Genomic DNA, 23779 nt, shown 5'->3' on the forward strand with positions numbered 1-23779 from the left:
CTCTCTGTCTGAAGAAATGTGACCCTAGCGGGATTTCCAGCTCTCTCTCTGTCTGAAGAAATGTGACCCTAGCGGGATTTCCGGCTCTCTGTCTGCTGAAGTGTGACCCTCGCGGGATTTCCAGCTCTCTGTCTGTCTGAAGAAATGTGACCCAAGCGGGATTTCCAGCTCTCTGTCTGCTTAAGAAGTGTGACCCTAGCGGGATTTCCGGCTCCCTGTCTGTCTGGAGAAATGTGACCCTAGCGGGATTTCCAGCTCTCTGTCTGCTGAAGAAATGTGACCCTAGCGGGATTTCCAGCTCTCTGTCTGCTGAAGAAATGTGACCTTAGCGGGATTTCCAGCTCTCTGTCTGAAGAAATGTGACCCTAGCGGGATTTCCAGCTCTCTGTCTGCTGAAGAAATGTGACCCTAGCGGGATTTCCAGCTCTCTGTCTGCTGAAGAAATGTGACCCTAGCGGGATTTCCAGCTCTCTGTCTGTCTGAAGAAATGTGACCCTAGCGGGATTTCCAGCTCTCTGTCTGCTGAATAAATATATATATTTTTATAAATATATAAAAAGGAAGAGGCTGGTTAGGGTGAATGTTGGTCCTTTAGCGGATGAGAAAGGGGACCTAGTGGTAGGGGTTGGGGATATGGCTAAGGTATTGAATAACTTTTTTGTTTCTGTCTTCACGGAGGAGGACGTGAATAATTTGCTGGGTGTTAGCGATGGATAGGTGGTAGGACTGGAGGGTCTTAATGACATTACTGTTACTAGAGAGGCGGTGCTCGACAGACTGGAGGGGCTGATTATGGACAAGTCCCCAGGACCGGATGGAATGCATCCGAGGGTTCTGAAAGAAATGGCGGAGGTTATAGTGGATGCCTTGGTGGTTATTTTCCAGACGTCACTGGATTCCGGGGAAGTGCCGGATGATTGGAAAACGGCTAATGTTACGCCGTTGTTTAAGAAGGGTGCCAGGCAAAAGGCGGGGAATTATAGGCCGGTTAGTTTAACCTCTGTGGTAGGTAAAATGTTAGAATCTGTCATTAAGGAGGAAATTGCGAGGCATCTTGAAGGGAATTGCTTGATAGAGCAGACGCAGCACGGTTTCATTAAAGGGAAGTCGTGTCTGACAAATTTACTGGAGTTCTATAAGGATGTGTCGAGGGCGGTGGATAGAGGAGAGCCGGTGGATGTGGTCTCTCTAGATTTTCAGAAGGCGTTTGACAAAGTACCTCACAAGAGGTTATTGCAGAAGGTCGAGGGACATGGAGTTGGGGGTAGGGTGTTAGCGTGGATAGAGGATTGGTTGTGGCCTACTCCTGCTCCTATTTCTTATGTTCTTATGTTCTAATGAAGAAATGTGACCCTAGCGGGATTTCCAGCTCTCTGTCTGCTGAAGAAATGTGACCCTAGCGGGATTTCCAGCTCTCTCTGCCTGCTGAGGAAATGTGACCCTAGCGGTATTTCCAGATCTCTGTCTGAAGAAATGTGACCCTAGCGGGATTTCCAGCTCTCTGTCTGAAAAAATGTGACCCTAGCGGGATTTCCAGCTCTCTCTCTGTCTGAAAAAATGTGACCCTAGCGGGATTTCCAGCTCTCTGTCAGAAGAAATGTGACCCTAGCGGGATTTCCAGCTCTCTGTCTGCTGAAGAAATGTGACCCTAGCGGGATTTCCAGCTCTCTGTCTGCTGAAGAAATGTGACCCTAGCGGGATTTCCAGCTCTCTGTCTATCAGAAGAAATGTGACCCTAGCAGGATTTCCAGCTCTCTGTCTGAAGAAATGTGACCCTAGCGGGATTGCCAGCTCTCTGTCTGAAGAAATGTGACCCTAGCGGGATTTCCAGCTCCCTGTCTGTCAGAAGAAGTGTGACCCTAGCGGGATTTCCAGCTCTCTGTCTGCTGAAGAAATGTGACCCTAGCGGGATTTCCAGCTCTCTGTCTGAAGAAATGTGACCCTAGCGGGATTTCCAGCTCTCTGTCTGCTGAAGAAATGTGACCCTAGCGGGATTTCCAGCTCTCTGTCTGCTGAAGAAATGTGACCCTAGCGGGATTTCCAGCTCTGTCTGTCTGAAGAAAAGTGACCCTAGCGGGATTTCCAGCTCTCTGTCTGCAGAAGAAATGTGACCCTAGCGGGATTTCCAGCTCTCTGTCTGCTGAAGAAGTGTGACCCTAGCGGGATTTCCAGCTCTCTGTCTGTCTGAAGAAATGTGACCCAAGCGGGATTTCCAGCTCTCTGTCTGCTTAAGAAGTGTGACCCTAGCGGGATTTCCGGCTCTCTGTCTGTCTGGAGAAATGTGACCCTAGCGGGATTTCCAGCTCTCTGTCTGAAGAAATGTGACCCGAGCGGGATTTCCAGCTCTCTGTCTGCTGAAGAAATGTGACCCTAGCGGGATTTCGAGCTCTCTGTCTGAAGAAATGTGACCCTAGCGGGATTTCCAGCTCTCTCTCTGTCTGAAAAAATGTGACCCTAGCGGGATTTCCAGCTCTCTGTCAGAAGAAATGTGACCCTAGCGGGATTTCCAGCTCTCTGTCTGCTGAAGAAATGTGACCCTAGCGGGATTTCCAGCTCTCTGTCTGCTGAAGAAATGTGACCCTAGCGGGATTTCCAGCTCTCTGTCTGTCAGAAGAAATGTGACCCTAGCGGGATTTCCAGCTCTCTGTCTGAAGAAATGTGACCCTAGCGGGATTGCCTACTCTCTGTCTGAAGAAATGTGACCCTAGCGGGATTTCCAGCTCCCTGTCTGTCAGAAGAAGTGTGACCCTAGCGGGATTTCCAGCTCTCTGTCTGCTGAAGAAATGTGACCCTAGCGGGATTTCCAGCTCTCTGTCTGAAGAAATGTGACCCTAGCGGGATTTCCAGCTCTCTGTCTGCTGAAGAAATGTGACCCTAGCGGGATTTCCAGCTCTCTGTCTGCTGAAGAAAGGTGACCCTAGCAGGATTTCCAGCTCTCTGTCTGCTGTAGAAATGTGACCCTAGCGGGATTTCCAGCTCTCGGTCTGAAGAAATGTGACCCTAGCGGGATTTCCAGCTCTCTGTCTGCTGACGAAATGTGACCCTAGCGGGATTTCCAGCTCTCTGTCTGCTGAAGAAATGGGACCCTAGCGGGATTTCCAGCTCTCTGTCTGCTGAAGAAATGTGACCCTAGCGGGATTTCCAGCTCTCTGTCTGAAGAAATGTGACCCTAGCGGGATTTCCAGCTCTCTGTCTGCTGAAGAAAGGTGACCCTAGCAAGATTTCCAGCTCTCTGTCTGCTGAAGAAATGTGACCCTAGCGGGATTTCCAGCTCTGTCTGTCTGAAGAAAAGTGACCCTAGCGGGATTTCCAGCTCTCTGTCTGCTGAAGAAATGTGACCCTAGCGGGATTTCCGGCACTCTGTCTGCTGAAGAAGTGTGACCCTAGCGGGATTTCCAGCTCTCTGTCTGTCTGAAGAAATGTGACCCAAGCGGGATTTCCAGCTCTCTGTCTGCTTAAGAAGTGTGACCCTAGCGGGATTTCCGGCTCTCTGTCTGTCTGGAGAAATGTGACCCTAGCGGGATTTCCAGCTCTCTGTCTGCTGAAGAAATGTGACCCTAGCGGGATTTCCAGCTCTCTGTCTGCTGAAGAAATGTGACCTTAGCGGGATTTCCAGCTCTCTGTCTGCTGAAGAAGTGTGACCCTAGCGGGATTTCCAGCTCTCTGTCTGCTGAAGAAAGGTGACCCTAGCGGGATTTCCAGCTCTCTGTCTGAAGAAATGTGACCCTAGCGGGATTTCCAGCTCTCTCTCTGTCTGAAGAAATGTGACCCTAGCGGGATTTCCAGCTCTCTGTCTGCTGAAGAAATTTGACCCGAGTGGGATTTCCAGCTCTCTGTCTGAAGAAATGTGACCCTAGCGGGATTTCCAGCTCTCTGTCTGCTGAAGAAATGTGACCCTAGCGGGATTTCCAGCTCTCTGTCTGTCTGAAGAAATGTGACCCTAGCGGGATTTCCAGCTCTCTGTCTGAAGAAATGTGACCCTAGCGGGATTTCCAGCTCTCTGTCTGTCTGAAGAAATGTGACCCTAGCGGGATTTCCAGCTCTCTGTCTGAAGAAATGTGACCCTAGCGGGATTTCCAGCTCTCTGTCTGAAGAAATGTCACCCTAGCGGGATTTCCAGCTCTCTGTCTGAAGAAATGTGACCCTAGCGGGATTTCCAGCTCTCTCTCTGTCTGAAGAAATGTGACCCTAGCGGGATTTCCAGCTCTCTCTCTGTCTGAAGAAATGTGACCCTAGCGGGATTTCCAGCTCTCTGTCTGTCTGAAGAAATGTGACCCTAGCGGGATTTCCAGCTCTCTGTCTGAAGAAATGTGACCCTTGCGGGATTTCCAGCTCTCTGTCTGAAGAAATGTGACCCTAGCGGGATTTCCAGCTCTCTGTCTGAAGAAATGTGACCCTAGCGGGATTTCCAGCTCTCTGTCTGAAGAAATGTGACCCTATCGGGATTTCCAGCTCTCTGTCTGTCTGAAGAAATGTGACCCTAGCGGGATTTCCAGCTCTCTGTCTGAAGAAATGTGACCCTAGCGGGATTTCCAGCTCTCTGTCTGCTGAATAAATATATATATTTTTATAAATATATAAAAAGGAAGAGGCTGGTTAGGGTGAATGTTGGTCCTTTAGCGGATGAGAAAGGGGACCTAGTGGTAGGGGATGGGGATATGGCTAAGGTATTGAATAACTTTTTTGTTTCTGTCTTCACGGAGGAGGACGTGAATAATTTGCTGGGTGTTAGCGATGGATAGGTGGTAGGACTGGAGGGTCTTAATGACATTACTGTTACTAGAGAGGCGGTGCTCGACAGACTGGAGGGGCTGATTATGGACAAGTCCCCAGGACCGGATGGAATGCATCCGAGGGTTCTGAAAGAAATGGCGGAGGTTATAGTGGGTGCCTTGGTGGTTATTTTCCAGACGTCACTGGATTCCGGGGAAGTGCCGGATGATTGGAAAACGGCTAATGTTACGCCGTTGTTTAAGAAGGGTGCCAGGCAAAAGGCGGGGAATTATAGGCCGGTTAGTTTAACGTCTGTGGTAGGTAAAATGTTAGAATCTGTCATTAAGGAGGAAATTGCGAGGCATCTTGAAGGGAATTGCTTGATAGAGCAGACGCAGCACGGTTTCATTAAAGGGAAGTCGTGTCTGACAAATTTACTGGAGTTCTATAAGGATGTGTCGAGGGCGGTGGATAGAGGAGAGCCGGTGGATGTGGTCTCTCTAGATTTTCAGAAGGCGTTTGACAAAGTACCTCACAAGAGGTTATTGCAGAAGGTCGAGGGACATGGAGTTGGGGGTAGGGTGTTAGCGTGGATAGAGGATTGGTTGTGGCCTACTCCTGCTCCTATTTCTTATGTTCTTATGTTCTAATGAAGAAATGTGACCCTAGCGGGATTTCCAGCTCTCTGTCTGCTGAAGAAATGTGACCCTAGCGGGATTTCCAGCTCTCTCTGCCTGCTGAGGAAATGTGACCCTAGCGGTATTTCCAGATCTCTGTCTGAAGAAATGTGACCCTAGCGGGATTTCCAGCTCTCTGTCTGAAAAAATGTGACCCTAGCGGGATTTCCAGCTCTCTCTCTGTCTGAAAAAATGTGACCCTAGCGGGATTTCCAGCTCTCTGTCAGAAGAAATGTGACCCTAGCGGGATTTCCAGCTCTCTGTCTGCTGAAGAAATGTGACCCTAGCAGGATTTCCAGCTGTCTCTCTGTCTGAAAAAATGTGACCCTAGCGGGATTTCCAGCTCTCTGTCAGAAGAAATGTGACCCTAGCGGGATTTCCAGCTCTCTGTCTGCTGAAGAAATGTGACCCTAGCGGGATTTCCAGCTCTCTGTCTGTCAGAAGAAATGTGACCCTAGCGGGATTTCCAGCTCTCTGTCTGAAGAAATGTGACCCGAGTGGGATTTCCAGCTCCCTGTCTGTCAGAAGAAGTGTGACCCTAGCGGGATTTCCAGCTCTCTGTCTGCTGAAGAAATGTGACCCTAGCAGGATTTCCAGCTCTCTGTCTGAAGAAATGTGACCCTAGCGGGATTTCCAGCTCTCTGTCTGCTGAAGAAATGTGACCCTAGCGGGATTTCCAGCTCTCTGTCTGCTGAAGAAATGTGACCCTAGCGGGATTGCCAGCTCTCTGTCTGCTGAAGAAAGGTGACCCTAGCAGGATTTCCAGCTCTCTGTCTGCTGAAGAAATGTGACCCTAGCGGGATTTCCAGCTCTTGGTCTGAAGAAATGTGACCCTAGCGGGACTTCCAGCTCTCTGACTGCTGAAGAAATGTGACCCTAGCGGGATTTCCAGCTCTCTGTCTGCTGAAGAAATGTGACCCTAGTGGGATTTCCAGCTCTCTGTCTGAAGAAATGTGACCCTAGCGGGATTTCCAGCTCTCTGTCTGCTGAAGAAAGGTGACCCTAGCAGGATTTCCAGCTCTCTGTCTGCTGAAGAAATGTGACCCTAGCGGGATTTCCAGCTCTGTCTGTCTGAAGAAAAGTGACCCTAGCGGGATTTCCAGCTCTCTGTCTGCTGAAGAAATGTGACCCTAGCGGGATTTCCAGCTCTCTGTCTGCTGAAGAAGTGTGACCCTAGCGGGATTTCCAGCTCTCTGTCTGTCTGAAGAAATGTGACCCAAGCGGGATTTCCAGCTCTCTGTCTGCTTAAGAAGTGTGACCCTAGCGGGATTTCCGGCTCTCTGTCTGTCTGGAGAAATGTGACCCTAGCGGGATTTCCAGCTCTCTGTCTGAAGAAATGTGACCCGAGCGGGATTTCCAGCTCTCTGTCTGCTGAAGAAATGTGACCCTAGCGGGATTTCCAGCTCTCTGTCAGAAGAAATGTGACCCTAGCGGGATTTCCAGCTCTCTCTCTGTCTGAAAAAATGTGACCCTAGCGGGATTTCCAGCTCTCTGTCAGAAGAAATGTGACCCTAGCGGGATTTCCAGCTCTCTGTCTGCTGAAGAAATGTGACCCTAGCGGGATTTCCAGCTCTCTGTCTGCTGAAGAAATGTGACCCTAGCGGGATTTCCAGCTCTCTGTCTGTCAGAAGAAATGTGACCCTAGCGGGATTTCCAGCTCTCTGTCTGAAGAAATGTGACCCTAGCGGGATTTCCAGCTCTCTGTCTGCTGAAGAAATGTGACCCTAGCGGGATTTCCAGCTCTCTGTCTGCTGAAGAAAGGTGACCCTAGCAGGATTTCCAGCTCTCTGTCTGCTGAAGAAATGTGACCCTAACGGGATTTCCAGCTCTCGGTCTGAAGAAATGTGACCCTAGCGGGATTTCCAGCTCTCTGTCTGCTGACGAAATGTGACCCTAGCGGGATTTCCAGCTCTCTGTCTGCTGAAGAAATGTGACCCTAGCGGGATTTCCAGCTCTCTGTCTGCTGAAGAAATGTGACCCTAGTGGGATTTCCAGCACTCTGTCTGAAGAAATGTGACCCTAGCGGGATTTCCAGCTCTCTGTCTGCTGAAGAAAGGTGACCCTAGCAAGATTTCCAGCTCTCTGTCTGCTGAAGAAATGTGACCCTAGCGGGATTTCCAGCTCTGTCTGTCTGAAGAAAAGTGACCCTAGCGGGATTTCCAGCTCTCTGTCTGCTGAAGAAATGTGACCCTAGCGGGATTTCCGGCTCTCTGTCTGCTGAAGAAGTGTGACCCTAGCGGGATTTCCAGCTCTCTGTCTGTCAGAAGAAATGTGACCCAAGCGGGATTTCCAGCTCTCTGTCTGCTTAAGAAGTGTGACCCTAGCGGGATTTCCGGCTCTCTGTCTGTCTGGAGAAATGTGACCCTAGCGGGATTTCCAGCTCTCTGTCTGCTGAAGAAATGTGACCCTAGCGGGATTTCCAGCTCTCTGTCTGCTGAAGAAATGTGACCTTAGCGGGATTTCCAGCTCTCTGTCTGCTGAAGAAGTGTGACCCTAGCGGGATTTCCAGCTCACTGTCTGTCTGAAGAAATGTGACCCTAGCGGGATTTCCAGCTCTCTGTCTGCTTCAGAAGTGTGACCCTAGCAGGATTACCGGCTCTCTATCTGTCTGGAGAAATGTGACCCTAGCGGGATTTCCAGCTCTCTGTCTGCAGAAGAAATGTGACCCTAGCGGGATTTCCAGCTCTCTGTCTCTCTGAAGAAATGTGACCCTAGCGGGATTTCCAGCTCTCTGTCTGAAGAAATGCACCCTAGCGGGATTTCCAGCTCTCTGTCTGAAGAAATGTGACCCTAGCGGGATTTCCAGCTCTCTCTCTGTCTGAAGAAATGTGACCCTAGCGGGCTTTCCAGCTCTCTCTCTGAAGAAATGTGACCCTAGTGGGATTTCCAGCTCTCTGCTGAAGAAATGTGACCCTAGCGTCATTTCCAGCTCTCTGTCTGAAGAAATGTGACCCTAGCGGGATTGCCAGCTCTCTGTCTGAAGAAATGTGACCCTAGCGGGATTTCCAGCTCCCTGTCTGTCAGAAGAAATGTGACCCTAGCGGGATTTCCAGCTCTCTGTCTGCTGAAGAAATGTGACCCTAGCGGGATTTCCAGCTCTCTGTCTGAAGAAATGTGACCCTAGCGGGATTTCCAGCTCTCTGTCTGCTGAAGAAATGTGACCCTAGCGGGATTTCCAGCTCTCTGTCTGCTGAAGAAAGGTGACCCTAGCAGGATTTCCAGCTCTCTGTCTGCTGAAGAAATGTGACCCTAGCGGGATTTCCAGCTCTCGGTCTGAAGAAATGTGACCCTAGCGGGACTTCCAGCTCTCTGTCTGCTGAAGAAATGTGACCCTAGCGGGATTTCCAGCTCTCTGTCTGCTGAAGAAATGTGACCCTAGTGGGATTTCCAGCTCTCTGTCTGAAGAAATGTGACCCTAGCGGGATTTCCAGCTCTCTGTCTGCTGAAGAAAGGTGACCCTAGCAGGATTTCCAGCTCTCTGTCTGCTGAAGAAATGTGACCCTAGCGGGATTTCCAGCTCTGTCTGTCTGAAGAAAAGTGACCCTAGCGGGATTTCCAGCTCTCTGTCTGCTGAAGAAATGTGACCCTAGCGGGATTTCCAGCTCTCTGTCTGCTGAAGAAGTGTGACCCTAGCGGGATTTCCAGCTCTCTGTCTGTCTGAAGAAATGTGACCCAAGCGGGATTTCCAGCTCTCTGTCTGCTTAAGAAGTGTGACCCTAGCGGGATTTCCGGCTCTCTGTCTGTCTGGAGAAATGTGACCCTAGCGGGATTTCCAGCTCTCTGCCTGCTGAAGAAATGTGACCCTAGCGGGATTTCCAGCTCTCTGTCTGCTGAAGAAATGTGACCTTAGCGGGATTTCCAGCTCTCTGTCTGCTGAAGAAGTGTGACCCTAGCGGGATTTCCAGCTCACTGTCTGTCTGAAGAAATGTGACCCTAGCGGGAATTCCAGCTCTCTGTCTGCTTAAGAAGTGTGACCCTAGCAGGATTACCGGCTCTCTATCTGTCTGGAGAAATGTGACCCTAGCGGGATTTCCAGTTCTCTGTCTGCTGAAGAAATGTGACCCTCGCGGGATTTCCAGCTCTCTGTCTCTCTGAAGAAATGTGACCCTAGCGGGATTTCCAGCTCTCTGTCTGAAGAAATGTGACCCTAGCGGGATTTCCAGCTCTCTCTCTGTCTGAAGAAATGTGACCCTAGCGGGCTTTCCAGCTCTCTGTCTGAAGAAATGTGACCCTAGTGGGATTTCCAGCTCTCTGCTGAAGAAATGTGACCCCAGCGGGATTTCCAGCTCTCTGTCTGAAGAAATGTGACCCTAGCGGGATTTCCAGCTCTCTGTCAGAAGAAATGTCACCCTAGCGGGATTGCCAGCTCTCTGTCTGCTGAAGAAATGTGACCCTAGCGGGATTTCCAGCTCTCTGTCAGAAGAAATGTCACCCTAGCGGGATTGCCAGCTCTCTGTCTGCTGAAGAAATGTGACCCTAGCGGGATTTCCAGCTCTCTGTCAGAAGAAATGTCACCCTAGCGGGATTGCCAGCTCTCTGTCTGCTGAAGAAATGTGACCCTAGTGGGATTTCCAGCTCTGTGTCTGAAGAAATGTGACCCTAGCGGGATTTCCAGCTCTCTGTCTGCTGAAGAAATGTGACCCTGGTGGGATTTTCAGCTCTCTGTCTGAAGAAATGTGACCCTAGCGGGATTTCCAGCTCTCTGTCTGCTGAAGAAATGTGACCCTCGCGGGATTTCCAGCTCTCTGTCTGAAGAAATGTGACCCTAGCGGGATTTCCAGCTCTCTGTCTGCTGACGAAATGTGACCCTAGCGGGTTTTCCAGCTCTCTGTCTGAAGAAATGTGATCCTACCGGGATTTCTAGCTCTCTGTCTGAAGAAGTGGGACCCGAGCGGGATTTCCAGCTCTCTCTGTCTGCTGAAGAAATGTGACCCTAGCGGTATTTCCAGCTCTCTGTCTGAAGAAATGTGACCCTAGCGGGATTTCCAGCTCTCTCTCTGTCTGAAGAAATGTGACCCCAGCGGGATTTCCAGCTCTCTCTCTGTCTGAAGAAATGTGACCCTAGCGGGATTTCCAGCTCTCTGTCTGCTGAAGAAGTGTGACCCTAGCGGGATTTCCAGCTCTCTGTCTGTCTGAAGAAATGTGACCCAAGCGGGATTTCCAGCTCTCTGTCTGCTTAAGAAGTGTGACCCTAGCGGGATTTCCGGCTCTCTGTCTGTCTGGAGAAATGTGACCCTAGCGGGATTTCCAGCTCTCTGCCTGCTGAAGAAATGTGACCCTAGCGGGATTTCCAGCTCTCTGTCTGCTGAAGAAATGTGACCCTAGCGGGATTTCCAGCTCACTGTCTGTCTGAAGAAATGTGACCCTAGCGGGAATTCCAGCTCTCTGTCTGCTTAAGAAGTGTGACCCTAGCAGGATTACCGGCTCTCTATCTGTCTGGAGAAATGTGACCCTAGCGGGATTTCCAGTTCTCTGTCTGCTGAAGAAATGTGACCCTCGCGGGATTTCCAGCTCTCTGTCTCTCTGAAGAAATGTGACCCTAGCGGGATTTTCAGCTCTCTGTCTGAAGAAATGTGACCCTAGCGGGATTTCCAGCTCTCTCTCTGTCTGAAGAAATGTGACCCTAGCGGGCTTTCCAGCTCTCTGTCTGAAGAAATGTGACCCTAGTGGGATTTCCAGCTCTCTGCTGAAGAAATGTGACCCCAGCGGGATTTCCAGCTCTCTGTCTGAAGAAATGTGACCCTAGCGGGATTGCCAGCTCTCTGTCTGCTGAAGAAATGTGACCCTAGCGGGATTTCCAGCTCTCTGTCAGAAGAAATGTCACCCTAGCGGGATTGCCAGCTCTCTGTCTGCTGAAGAAATGTGACCCTAGTGGGATTTCCAGCTCTGTGTCTGAAGAAATGTGACCCTAGCGGGATTTCCAGCTCTCTGTCTGCTGAAGAAATGTGACCCTGGTGGGATTTTCAGCTCTCTGTCTGAAGAAATGTGACCCTAGCGGGATTTCCAGCTCTCTGTCTGCTGAAGAAATGTGACCCTCGCGGGATTTCCAGCTCTCTGTCTGAAGAAATGTGACCCTAGCGGGATTTCCAGCTCTCTGTCTGCTGACGAAATGTGACCCTAGCGGGTTTTCCAGCTCTCTGTCTGAAGAAATGTGATCCTACCGGGATTTCTAGCTCTCTGTCTGAAGAAGTGGGACCCGAGCGGGATTTCCAGCTCTCTCTGTCTGCTGAAGAAATGTGACCCTAGCGGTATTTCCAGCTCTCTGTCTGAAGAAATGTGACCCTAGCGGGATTTCCAGCTCTCTCTCTGTCTGAAGAAATGTGACCCCAGCGGGATTTCCAGCTCTCTCTCTGTCTGAAGAAATGTGACCCTAGCGGGATTTCCAGCTCTCTCTCTGTCTGAAGAAATGTGACCCCAGCGGGATTTCCAGCTCTCTGTCTGTCAGAAGAAATGTGACCCTAGCGGGATTTCCAGCTCTCTGTCTGCTGAAGAAATGTGACCCTAGCGGGATTTCCATCTCTCTGTCTGTCAGAAGAAATGTGACCCTAACGGGATTTCCAGCTCACTGTCTGTGAGAAGAAATGTGACCCTAGCGGGATTTCCAGCTCTCTGTCTGAAGAAATGTGACCCTAGCGGGATTTCCAGCTCTCTGTCTGAAGAAATGTGACCCTAGCGGGATTTCCAGCTCTCTGTCTGAAGAAATGTGACCCTAGCGGGATTTCCAGCTCTCTGTCTGCTGAAGAAATGTGACCCTCGCGGGATTTCCAGCTCTCTGTCTGAAGAAATGTGACCCTAGCGGGATTTCCAGCTCTCTGTCTGCTGAAGAAAGGTGACCCTAGCAGGATTTCCAGCTCTCTGTCTGCTGAAGAAATGTGACCCTAGCGTGATTTCCAGCTCTCTCTCTGAAGAAATGTGACCCTAGCGGGATATCCAGCTCTCTGTCTGCTGAAGAAATGGGACCCTAGCGGGATTTCCAGCTCTCTGTCTGCTGAAGAAATGTGACCCTAGCGGGATTTCCAGCTCTGTCTGTCTGAAGAAAAGTGACCCTAGCGGCATTTCCAGCTCTCTGTCTGCTGAAGAAATGTGACCCTAGCGGGATTACCAGCTGTCTGTCTGTCTGAAGAAATGTGACCCTAGCGGGATTTCCAGCTCTCTGTCTGCTGAAGAAATGAGCCCCTAGCGGGATTTCCAGCTCTCTGTCTGCTGAAGAAATGTGACCTTAGCGGGAATTCCAGCTCTCTGTCTGCTGAAGAAGTGTGACCCTAGCGGGATTTCCAGCTCTCTGTCTGAAGAAATGTGACCCTCGCGGGATTTCCAGCTCTCTGTCTGTCTGAAGAAATGTGACCCAAGCGGGATTTCCAGCTCTCTGTCTGCTTAAGAAGTGTGACCCTAGCGGGATTTCCGGCTCTCTGTCTGTCTGAAGAAATGTGACCCGAGCGGGATTTCCAGCTCTCTCTCTGTCTGAAGAAATGTGACCCTAGCGGGATTTCCAGCTCTCTGTCTGTCTGAAGAAATGTGACCCTAGCGGGATTTCCAGCTCTCTGTCTGTCAGAAGAAATGTCACCCTAGCGGGATTTCCAGCTCTCTGTCTGCTGAAGTAATGTGACCCTAGCGGGATTTCCAGCTCTCTGTCTGATGAAATGTGACCCTAGCGGGATTTCCAGCTCTCTGTCTGAAGAAATGTGACCCTAGCGGGATTTCCAGCTCTCTGTCTGCTGAAGAAATGTGACCCTCGCGGGATTTCCAGCTCTCTGTCTGTCTGAAGAAATGTGACCCTAGCGGGATTTCCAGCTCTCTGTCTGCTGAAGAAATGTGACCCTAGCGGGATTGCCAGCTCTCTGTCTGCTGAAGAAATGTGACCCTAGCGGGATTTCCAGCTCTCTCTGCCTGCTGAGGAAATGTGACCCTAGCGTTATTTCCAGATCTCTGTCTGAAGAAAGAAATGTGACCCTAGCGGGATTTCCAGCTCTCTGTCTGCTGAAGAAAGGTGACCCTAGCAGGATTTCCAGCTCTCTGTCTGCTGAAGAAATGTGACCCTAGCGGGATTTCCAGCTCTGTCTGTCTGAAGAAAAGTGACCCTAGCGGGATTTCCAGCTCTCTGTCTGCTGAAGAAGTGTGACCCTAGCGGGATTTCCAGCTCTCTGTCTGTCTGAAGAAATGTGACCCAAGCGGGATTTCCAGCTCTCTGTCTGCTTAAGAAGTGTGACCCTAGCGGGATTTCCGGCTCTCTGTCTGTCTGGAGAAATGTGACCCTAGCGGGATTTCCAGCTCTCTGTCTGCTGAAGAAATGTGACCCTAGCGGGATTTCCAGCTCTCTGTCTGCTGAAGAAATGTGACCCTAGCGGGATTTCCAGCTCTCTGTCTGCTGAAGAAGTGTGACCCTAGCGGGATTTCCAGCTCACTGTCTGTCTGAAGAAATGTGACCCTAGCGGGATTTCCAGCTCTCTGTCTGACTAAGAAGTGTGACCCTAGCAGGATTACCGGCTCTCTATCTGTCTGGAGAAATGTGACCCTAGCGGGATTTCCAGCTCTCTGTCTGCTGAAGAAATGTGACCCAAGCGGGATTTCCAGCTCTCTGTCTGCTGAAGAAATGTGACCCTAGCGGGATTTCCAGCTCACTGTCTGTCTGAAGAAATGTGACCCTAGCGGGATTTCCAGCTCTCTGTCTGCTTAAGAAGTGTGACCCTAGCAGGATTACCGGCTCTCTATCTGTCTGGAGAAATGTGACCCGAGCGGGATTTCCAGCTCTCTGTCTGCTGAAGAAATGTGACCCTAGCGGGATTTCCAGCTCTCTGTCTCTCTGAAGAAATGTGACCCTAGCGGGATTTCCAGCTCTCTGTCTGAAGAAATGCACCCTAGCGGGATTTCCAGCTCTCTGTCTGAAGAAATGTGACCCTAGCGGGATTTCCAGCTCTCTGTCTGTCTGAAGAAATGTGACCCTAGCGGGCTTTCCAGCTCTCTGTCTGAAGAAATGTGACCCTAGTGGGATTTCCAGCTCTCTGTCTGAAGAAATGCACCCTAGCGGGATTTCCAGCTCTCTGTCTGAAGAAATGTGACCCTAGCGGGATTTCCAGCTCTCTGTCTGTCTGAAGAAATGTGACCCTAGCGGGCTTTCCAGCTCTCTGTCTGAAGAAATGTGACCCTAGCGGGCTTTCCAGCTCTCTGTCTGAAGAAATGTGACCCTAGTGGGCTATCCAGCTCTCTGTCTGAAGAAATGTGACCCTAACGGGAATTCCAGCTCTCTCTGTCTGCTGAAGAAATGTGACCCCAGCGGGATTTCCAGCTCTCTGTCTGAAGAAATGTGACCCTAGCGGGATTGCCAGCACTCTGTCTGCTGAAGAAATGTGACCCTAGCGGGATTTCCAGCTCTCTGTCTGAAGAAATGTGACCCTAGCGGGATTTCCAGCTCTCTGTCTGCTGAAGAAATGTGACCCTAGTGGGATTTCCAGCTCTGCGTCTGAAGAAATGTGACCCTAGCGGGATTTCCAGCTCTCTGTCTGCTGAAGAAATGTGACCCTAGTGGGATTTTCAGCTCTCTGTCTGAAGAAATGTGACCCTAGCGGGATTTCCAGCTCTCTGTCTGCTGAAGAAATGTGACCCTCGCGGGATTTCCAGCTCTCTGTCTGAAGAAATGTGACCCTAGCGGGATTTCCAGCTCTCTGTCTGCTGACGAAATGTGACCCTAGCGGGTTTTCCAGCTCTCTGTCTGAAGAAATGTGATCCTACCGGGATTTCTAGCTCTCTGTCTGAAGAAGTGTGACCCGAGCGGGATTTCCAGCTCTCTCTCTGTCTGAAGACATGTGACCCCAGCGGGATTTCCAGCTCTCTCTCTGTCTGAAGAAATGTGACCCTAGCGGGATTTCCAGCTCTCTCTCTGTCTGAAAAAATGTGACCCTAGCGGGATTTCCAGCTCTCTGTCTGTCAGAACAAATGTGACCCTAGCGGGATTTCCAGCTCTCAGTCTGCTGAAGAAAGGTGACCCGAGCGGGATTTCCATCTCTCTGTCTGTCAGAAGAAATGTGACCCTAACGGGATTTCCAGCTCACTGTCTGTGAGAAGAAATGTGACCCTAGCGGGATTTCCAGCTCTCTGTCTGAAGAAATGTGACCCTAGCGGGATTTCCAGCTCTCTGTCTGAAAAAATGTGACCCTAGCGGGATTTCCAGCTCTCTGTCTGAAGAAATGTGACCCTAGCGGGATTTCCAGCTCTCTGTCTGAAGAAATGTGACCCTAGCGGGATTTCCAGCTCTCTGTCTGCTGAAGAAATGTGACCCTAGTGGGATTTCCAGCTCTGTGTCTGAAGAAATGTGACCCTAGCGGGATTTCCAGCTCTCTGTCTGCTGAAGAAATGTGACCCTAGAGGGATTTTCAGCTCTCTGTCTGAAGAAATGTGACCCTAGCGGGATTTCCAGCTCTCTGTCTGCTGAAGAAATGTGACCCTCGCGGGATTTCCAGCTCTCTGTCTGAAGAAATGTGACCCTAGCGGGATTTCCAGCTCTCTGTCTGCTGACGAAATGTGACCCTAGCGGGTTTTCCAGCTCTCTGTCTGAAGAAATGTGATCCTACCGGGATTTCTAGCTCTCTGTCTGAAGAAGTGTGACCCGAGCGGGATTTCCAGCTCTCTCTGTCTGCTGAAGAAATGTGACCCTAGCGGTATTTCCAGCTCTCTGTCTGAAGAAATGTGACCCTAGCGGGATTTCCAGCTCTCTCTCTGTCTGAAGAAATGTGACCCCAGCGGGATTTCCAGCTCTCTCTCTGTCTGAAGAAATGTGACCCTAGCGGGATTTCCAGCTCTCTCTCTGTCTGAAAAAATGTGACCCTAGCGGGATTTCCAGCTCTCTGTCTGTCAGCAGAAATGTGACCCTAGCGGGATTTCCAGCTCTCTGTCTGTCAGAAGAAATGTGACCCTAGCGGGATTTCCAGCTCTCTGTCTGCTGAAGAAATGTGACCCTAGTGGGATTTCCAGCTCTCTGTCTGAAGAAATGTGACCCTAGCGGGATTTCCAGCTCTCTGTCTGCTGAAGAAATGTGACCCTCGCGGGATTTCCAGCTCTCTGTCTGAAGAAATGTGACCCTAGCAGGATTTCCAGCTCTCTGTCTGCTGAAGAAATGTGACCCTCGCGGGATTTCCAGCTCTCTGTCTGCTGAAGAAATGTGACCCTCGCGGGATTTCCAGCTCTCTGTCTGAAGAAATGTGACCCTAGCAGGATTTCCAGCTCTCTGTCTGCTGAAGAAATGTGACCCTAGCGTGATTTCCAGCTCTCTGTCTGAAGAAAAGTGACCCTAGCGGGATTTCCAGCTCTCTGTCTGCTGAAGAAATGGGACCCTAGCGGGATTTCCAGCTCTGTCTGTCTGAAGAAAAGTGACCCTAGCGGGATTTCCAGCTCTCTGTCTGCTGAAGAAATGTGACCCTAGCGGGATTACCAGCTCTCTGTCTGCTGAAGAAATGTGACCCTAGCGGGATTTCCAGCTCTCTGTCTGCTGAAGAAATGAGCCCCTAGCGGGATTTCCAGCTCTCTGTCTGCTGAAGAAATGTGACCTTAGCGGGAATTCCAGCTCTCTGTCTGCTGAAGAAGTGTGACCCTCGCGGGATTTCCAGCTCTCTGTCTGTCTGAAGAAATGTGACCCAAGCGGGATTTCCAGCTCTCTGTCTGCTTAAGAAGTGTGACCCTAGCGGGATTTCCGGCTCTCTGTCTGTCTGGAGAAATGTGACCCTAGCGGGATTTCCAGCTCTCTGTCTGAAGAAATGTGACCCTAGCGGGATTTCCAGCTCTCTGTCTGTCAGAAGAAATGTGACCCTAGCGGGATTTCCAGCTCTCTGTCTGCTGAAGTAATGTGACCCTAGCGGGATTTCCAGCTCTCTGTCTGATGAAATGTGACCCTAGCGGGATTTCCAGCTCTCTGTCTGTCTGGAGAAATGTGACCCTAGCGGGATTTCCAGCTCTCTGTCTGCTGAAGAAATGTGACCCTAGCGGGATTTCCAGCTCTCTGTCTGAAGAAATGTGACCCTAGCGGGATTTCCAGCTCTCTGTCTGCTGAAGAAATGTGACCCTCGCGGGATTTCCAGCTCTCCGTCTGCTGAAGAAGTGTGACCCTAGCGGGATTTCCAGCTCTCTGTCTGTCTGAAGAAATGTGACCCTAGCGGGATTTCCAGCTCTCTGTCTGAAGAAATGTGACCCTAGCGGGATTTCCAGCTCTCTGTCTGCTGAAGAAATGTGACCCTAGCGGGATTTCCAGCTCTCTGTCTGAAGAAATGTGACCCTAGCGGGATTGCCAGCTCTCTGTCTGCTGAAGAAATGTGACCCTAGCGGGATTTCCAGCTCTCTCTGCCTGCTGAGGAAATGTGACCCTAGCGTTATTTCCAGATCTCTGTCTGAAGAAATGTGACCCTAGCGGGATTTCCAGCTCTCTGTCTGAAGAAATGTGACCCTAGCGGGATTTCCAGCTCTCTCTCTGTCTGAAAAATTGTGACCCTAGCGGGATTTCCAGCTCTCTGTCAGAAGAAATGTGACCCTAGCGGGATTTCCAGCTCTCTGTCTGCTGAAGAAATGTGACCCTAGCGGGATTTCCAGCTCTCTGTCTGCTGAAGAAATGTGACCCTAGCGGGATTTCCAGCTCTCTGTCTGTCTGAAGAAATGTGACCCTAGCGGGATTTCCAGCTCTCTGTCAGAAGAAATGTGACCCTAGCGGGATTTCCAGCTCTCTGTCTGCTGAAGAAATGTGACCCTAGCGGGATTTCCAGCTCTCTGTCTGAAGAAATGTGACCCTAGCGGGATTTCCAGCTCTCTGTCTGCTGAAGAAATGTGACCCTAGCGGGATTTCCAGCTCTCTGTCTGCTGAAGAAAGGTGACCCTAGCAGGATTTCCAGCTCTCTGTCTGCTGAAGAAATGTGACCCTAGCGGGATTTCCAGCTCTCGGTCTGAAGAAATGTGACCCTAGTGGGATTTCCAGCTCTCTGTCTGAAGAAATGTGACCCTAGCGGGATTTCCAGCTCTCTGTCGGCTGAAGAAAGGTGACCCTAGCAGGATTTCCAGCTCTCTGTCTGCTGAAGAAATGTGACCCTAGCGGGATTTCCAGCTCTGTCTGTCTGAAGAAAAGTGACCCTAGCGGGATTTCCAGCTCTCTGTCTGCTGAAGAAATGTGACCCTAGCGGGATTTCCAGCTCTCTGTCTGCTGAAGAAGTGTGACCCTAGCGGGATTTCCAGCTCTCTGTCTGTCTGAAGAAATGTGACCCAAGCGGGATTTCCAGCTCTCTGTCTGCTTAAGAAGTGTGACCCTAGCGGGATTTCCGGCTCTCTGTCTGTCTGGAGAAATGTGACCCTAGCGGGATTTCCAGCTCTCTGTCTGCTGAAGAAGTGTGACACTAGCGGGATTTCCAGCTCTCTGTCTGCTGAAGAAATGTGACCCTAGCGGGATTTCCAGCTCTCTGTCTGCTGAAGAAATGTGACCCTCGCGGGATTTCCAGCTCTCTGTCTGTCTGAAGAAATGTGACCTTAGCGGGATTTCCAGCTCTCTGTCTGCTGAAGAAGTGTGACCCTAGCGGGATTTCCAGCTCACTGTCTGTCTGAAGAAATGTGACCCTAGCGGGATTTCCAGCTCTCTGTCTGCTTAAGAAGTGTGACCCTAGCAGGATTACCGGCTCTCTACCTGTCTGGAGAAATGTGACCCTAGCGGGATTTCCAGCTCTCTGTCTGCTGAAGCAATTTGACCCGAGTGGGATTTCCAGCTCTCTGAAGAAATGTGACCCTAGCGGGATTTCCAGCTCTCTGTCTGAAGAAATGTGACCCTAGCGGGATTTCCAGCTCTCTGTCTGAAGAAATGTGACCCTAGCGGGATTTCCAGCTCTCTGTCTGCTGAAGAAATTTGACCCGAGCGGGATTTCCAGCTCTCTGTCTGAAGAAATGTGACCCTAGCGGGATTTCCAGCTCTCTGTCTGCTGAAGAAATGTGACCCTAGCGGGATTTCCGGCTCTGTGTCTGAAGAAATGTGACCCTAGCGGGATTTCCAGCTCTCTGTCTGTCTGAAGAAATGTGACCCTAGCGGGATTTCCAGCTCTCTGTCTGAAGAAATGTGACCCTAGCGGGATTTCCAGCTCTCTGTCTGATGAAATGTGACCCTAGCGGGATTTCCAGCTCTCTGTCTGAAGAAATGTGACCCTAGCGGGATTTCCAGCTCTCTCTCTGCTGAAGAAATGTGACCCTCGCGGGATTTCCAGCTCTCTGTCTGTCTGAAGAAATGTGACCCTAGCGGGATTTCCAGCTCTCTGTCTGCTGAAGAAATGTGACCCTAGCGGGATTTCCAGCTCTCTGTCTGTCAGAAGAAATGTGACCCTAGCGGGATTTCCAGCTCTCTCTGCCTGCTGAGGAAATGTGACCCTAGCGTTATTTCCAGATCTCTGTCTGAAGAAATGTGACCCTAGCGGGATTTCCAGCTCTCTGTCTGAAGAAATGTGACCCTAGCGGGATTTCCAGCTCTCTCTCTGTCTGAAAAAATGTGACCCTAGCGGGATTTCCAGCTCTCTGTCTGCTGAAGAAATGTGACCCTAGCGGGATTTCCAGCTCTCTGTCTGCTGAAGAAATGTGACCCTAGCGGGATTTCCAGCTCTCTGTCTGTCAGAAGAAATGTGACCCTAGCGGGATTTCCAGCTCTCTGTCTGAAGAAATGTGACCCTAGCGGGATTGCCAGCTCTCTGTCTGAAGAAATGTGACCCTAGCGGGATTTCCCGCTCCCTGTCTGTCTGAAGAAATGTGACCCTAGCGGGATTTCCAGCTCTCTGTCTGCTGAAGAAATGTGACCCTAGCGGGATTTCCAGCTCTCTGTCTGAAGAAATGTGACCCTAGCGGGATTTCCAGCTCTCTGTCTGCTGAAGAAATGTGACCCTAGCGGGATTTCCAGCTCTCTGTCTGCTGAAGAAAGGTGACCCTAGCAGGATTTCCAGCTCTCTGTCTGCTGAAGAAATGTGACCCTAGCGGGATTTCCAGCTCTCGGTCTGAAGAAATGTGACCCTAGCGGGATTTCCAGCTCTCTGTCTGCTGAAGAAATGTGACCCTAGCGGGATTTCCAGCTCTCTGTCTGCTGAAGAAATGTGACCCTAGTGGGATTTCCAGCTCTCTGTCTGAAGAAATGTGACCCTAGCGGGATTTCCAGCTCTCTGTCTGCTGAAGAAAGGTGACCCTAGCAGGATTTCCAGCTCTCTGTCTGCTGAAGAAATGTGACCCTAGCGGGATTTCCAGCTCTGTCTGTCTGAAGAAAAGTGACCCTAGCGGGATTTCCAGCTCTCTGTCTGCTGAAGAAATGTGACCCTAGCGGGATTTCCAGCTCTCTGTCTGCTGAAGAAGTGTGACCCTAGCGGGATTTCCAACTCTCTGTCTGTCTGAAGAAATGTGACCCAAGCGGGATTTCCAGCTCTCTGTCTGCTTAAGAAGTGTGACCCTAGCGGGATTTCCGGCTCTCTGTCTGTCTGGAGAAATGTGACCCTAGCGGGATTTCCAGCTCTCTGTCTGCTGAAGAAGTGTGACACTAGCGGGATTTCCAGCTCTCTGTCTGCTGAAGAAATGTGACCCTAGCGGGATTTCCAGCTCTCTGTCTGCTGAAGAAATGTGACCCTAGCGGGATTTCCAGCTCTCTGTCTGTCTGAAGAAATGTGACCTTAGCGGGATTTCCAGCTCTCTGTCTGCTGAAGCAATTTGACCCGAGTGGGATTTCCAGCGCTCTGTCTCTCTGAAGAAATGTGACCCTAGCGGGATTTCCAGCTCTCTGTCTGAAGAAATGTGACCCTAGCGGGATTTCCAGCTCTCTGTCTGAAGAAATGTGACCCTAGCGGGATTTCCAGCTCTCTGTCTGCTGAAGAAATTTGACCCGAGTGGGATTTCCAGCTCTCTGTCTGAAGAAATGTGACCCTAGCGGGATTTCCAGCTCTCTGTCTGCTGAAGAAATGTGACCCTAGCGGGATTTCCAGCTCTCTGTCTGTCTGAAGAAATGTGACCCTAGCGGGATTTCCAGCTCTCTGTCTGAAGAAATGTGACCCTAGCGGGATTTCCAGCTCTCTGTCTGAAGAAATGTCACCCTAGCGGGATTTCCAGCTCTCTGTCTGTCTGAAGAAATGTGACCCTAGCGGGATTTCCAGCTCTCTGTCTGAAGAAATGTCACCCTAGCGGGATTTCCAGCTCACTGTCTGAAGAAATGTGACCCTAGCGGGATTTCCAGCTCTCTCTCTGTCTGAAGAAATGTGACCCTAGCGGGATTTCCAGCTCTCTCTCTGTCTGCTGAAAAAATTTGACCCGAGTGGGATTTCCAGCTCTCTGTCTGAAGAAATGTGACCCTAGCGGGATTTCCAGCTCTCTGTCTGAAGAAATGTGACCCTATCGGGATTTCCAGCTCTCTGTCTGTCTGAAGAAATGTGACCCTAGCGGGATTTCCAGCTCTCTGTCTGAAGAAATGTGACCCTAGCGGGATTTCCAGCTCTCTGTCTGCTGAATAAATATATATATTTTTATGAATATATAAAAAGGAAGAGGCTGGTTAGGGTGAATGTTGGTCCTTTAGCGGATGAGAAAGGGGACCTAGTGGTAGGGGATGGGGATATGGCTAAGGTATTGAATAACTTTTTTGTTTCTGTCTTCACGGAGGAGGACGTGAATAATTTGCTGGGTGTTAGCGATGGATAGGTGGTAGGACTGGAGGGTCTTAATGACATTACTGTTACTAGAGAGGTGGTGCTCGACAGACTGGAGGGGCTGATTATGGACAAGTCCCCAGGACCGGATGGAATGCATCCGAGGGTTCTGAAAGAAATGGCGGAGGTTATAGTGGATGCCTTGGTGGTTATTTTCCAGACGTCACTGGATTCCGGGGAAGTGCCGGATGATTGGAAAACGGCTAATGTTACGCCGTTGTTTAAGAAGGGTGCCAGGCAAAAGGCGGGGAATTATAGGCCGGTTAGTTTAACGTCTGTGGTAGGTAAAATGTTAGAATCTGTCATTAAGGAGGAAATTGCGAGGCATCTTGAAGGGAATTGCTTGATAGAGCAGACGCAGCACGGTTTCATTAAAGGGAAGTCGTGTCTGACAAATTTACTGGAGTTCTATAAGGATGTGTCGAGGGCGGTGGATAGAGGAGAGCCGGTGGATGTGGTCTCTCTAGATTTTCAGAAGGCGTTTGACAAAGTACCTCACAAGAGGTTATTGCAGAAGGTCGAGGGACATGGAGTTGGGGGTAGGGTGTTAGCGTGAATAGAGGATTGGTTGTGGCCTACTCCTGCTCCTATTTCTTATGTTCTAATGTTCTTATGAAGAAATGTGACCCTAGCGGGATTTCCAGCTCTCTGTCTGCTGAAGAAATGTGACCCTAGCGGGATTTCCAGCTCTCTGTCTGTCTGAAGAAATGTGACCCTAGCGGGATTTCCGGCTCTCTGTCTGAAGAAATGTGACCCAAGCGGGATTTCCAGCTGTCTGTCGGCTGAAGAAATGAGACCCTAGCGGGATTTCCAGCTCTCTGTCTGAAGAAATGTGACCCTAGCGGGATTTCCAGCTCTCTCTCTGAAGAAATGTGACCCGAGCGGGATTTCCAGCTCTCTGTCTGCTGAAGAAATGTGACCCTAGCGGGATTTCCAGCTCTCTCTGTCTGCTGAAGAAATGTGACCCTAGCGGGATTTCCAGCTCTCTGTCTGCTGAAGAAATGTGACCCTAGTGGGATTTCCAGCTCTCTGTCTGAAGAAATGTGATCCTAGCGGGCTTTCCAGCTCTCTGTCTGAAGAAGTGTGACCCGAGCGGGATTTCCAGCTCTCTCTGTCTGCTGAAGAAATGTGACCCTAGCGGGATTTCCAGCTTCTGTTGGAAGAAATGTGACCCTAGCGGGATTTCCAGCTCTCTGTCTGCTGAAGAAATGTGACCCTAGCGGGATTTCCAGCTCTCTGTCTGAAGAAATGTGACCCTAGCGGGATTTCCAGCTCTCTGTCTGAAGAAATGTGACCCTAGCGGGATTTCCAGCTCTCTCTCTGAATAAATGTGACCCTAGCGGGATTTCCAGCTCTCTGTCTGAAGTAATGTGACCCTAGCGGGATTTCCAGCTCTCTGTCTGAAGAAATGTGACCCTAGCGGGATTTCCAGCTCTCTGTCTGCTGAAGAAATGTGACCCTAGCGGGATTTCCAGCTCTCTGTCTGCTGAAGAAATGTGACCCTAGCGGGATTTCCAGCTCTCTATCTGCTGAAGAAATGTGACCCTAGCGGGATTTCCAGCTCTCTGTCTACTGAAGAAATGTGACCCTAGCGGGATTTCCAGCTCTCTGTCTGCTGAAGAAATGTGACCCGAGCGGGATTTCCAGCTCTCTGTCTGAAGAAATGTGACCCTAGCGGGATTTCCAGCTCTCTGTCTGCTGAAGAAATGTGACCCT

Source organism: Carcharhinus amblyrhynchos, chromosome 1 (genome assembly GCF_965287045.1).
Source record: "Carcharhinus amblyrhynchos chromosome 1, sCarAmb.v2.hapA, whole genome shotgun sequence".
In the NCBI taxonomy this organism is placed as follows: Eukaryota; Metazoa; Chordata; class Chondrichthyes; order Carcharhiniformes; family Carcharhinidae; genus Carcharhinus; species Carcharhinus amblyrhynchos.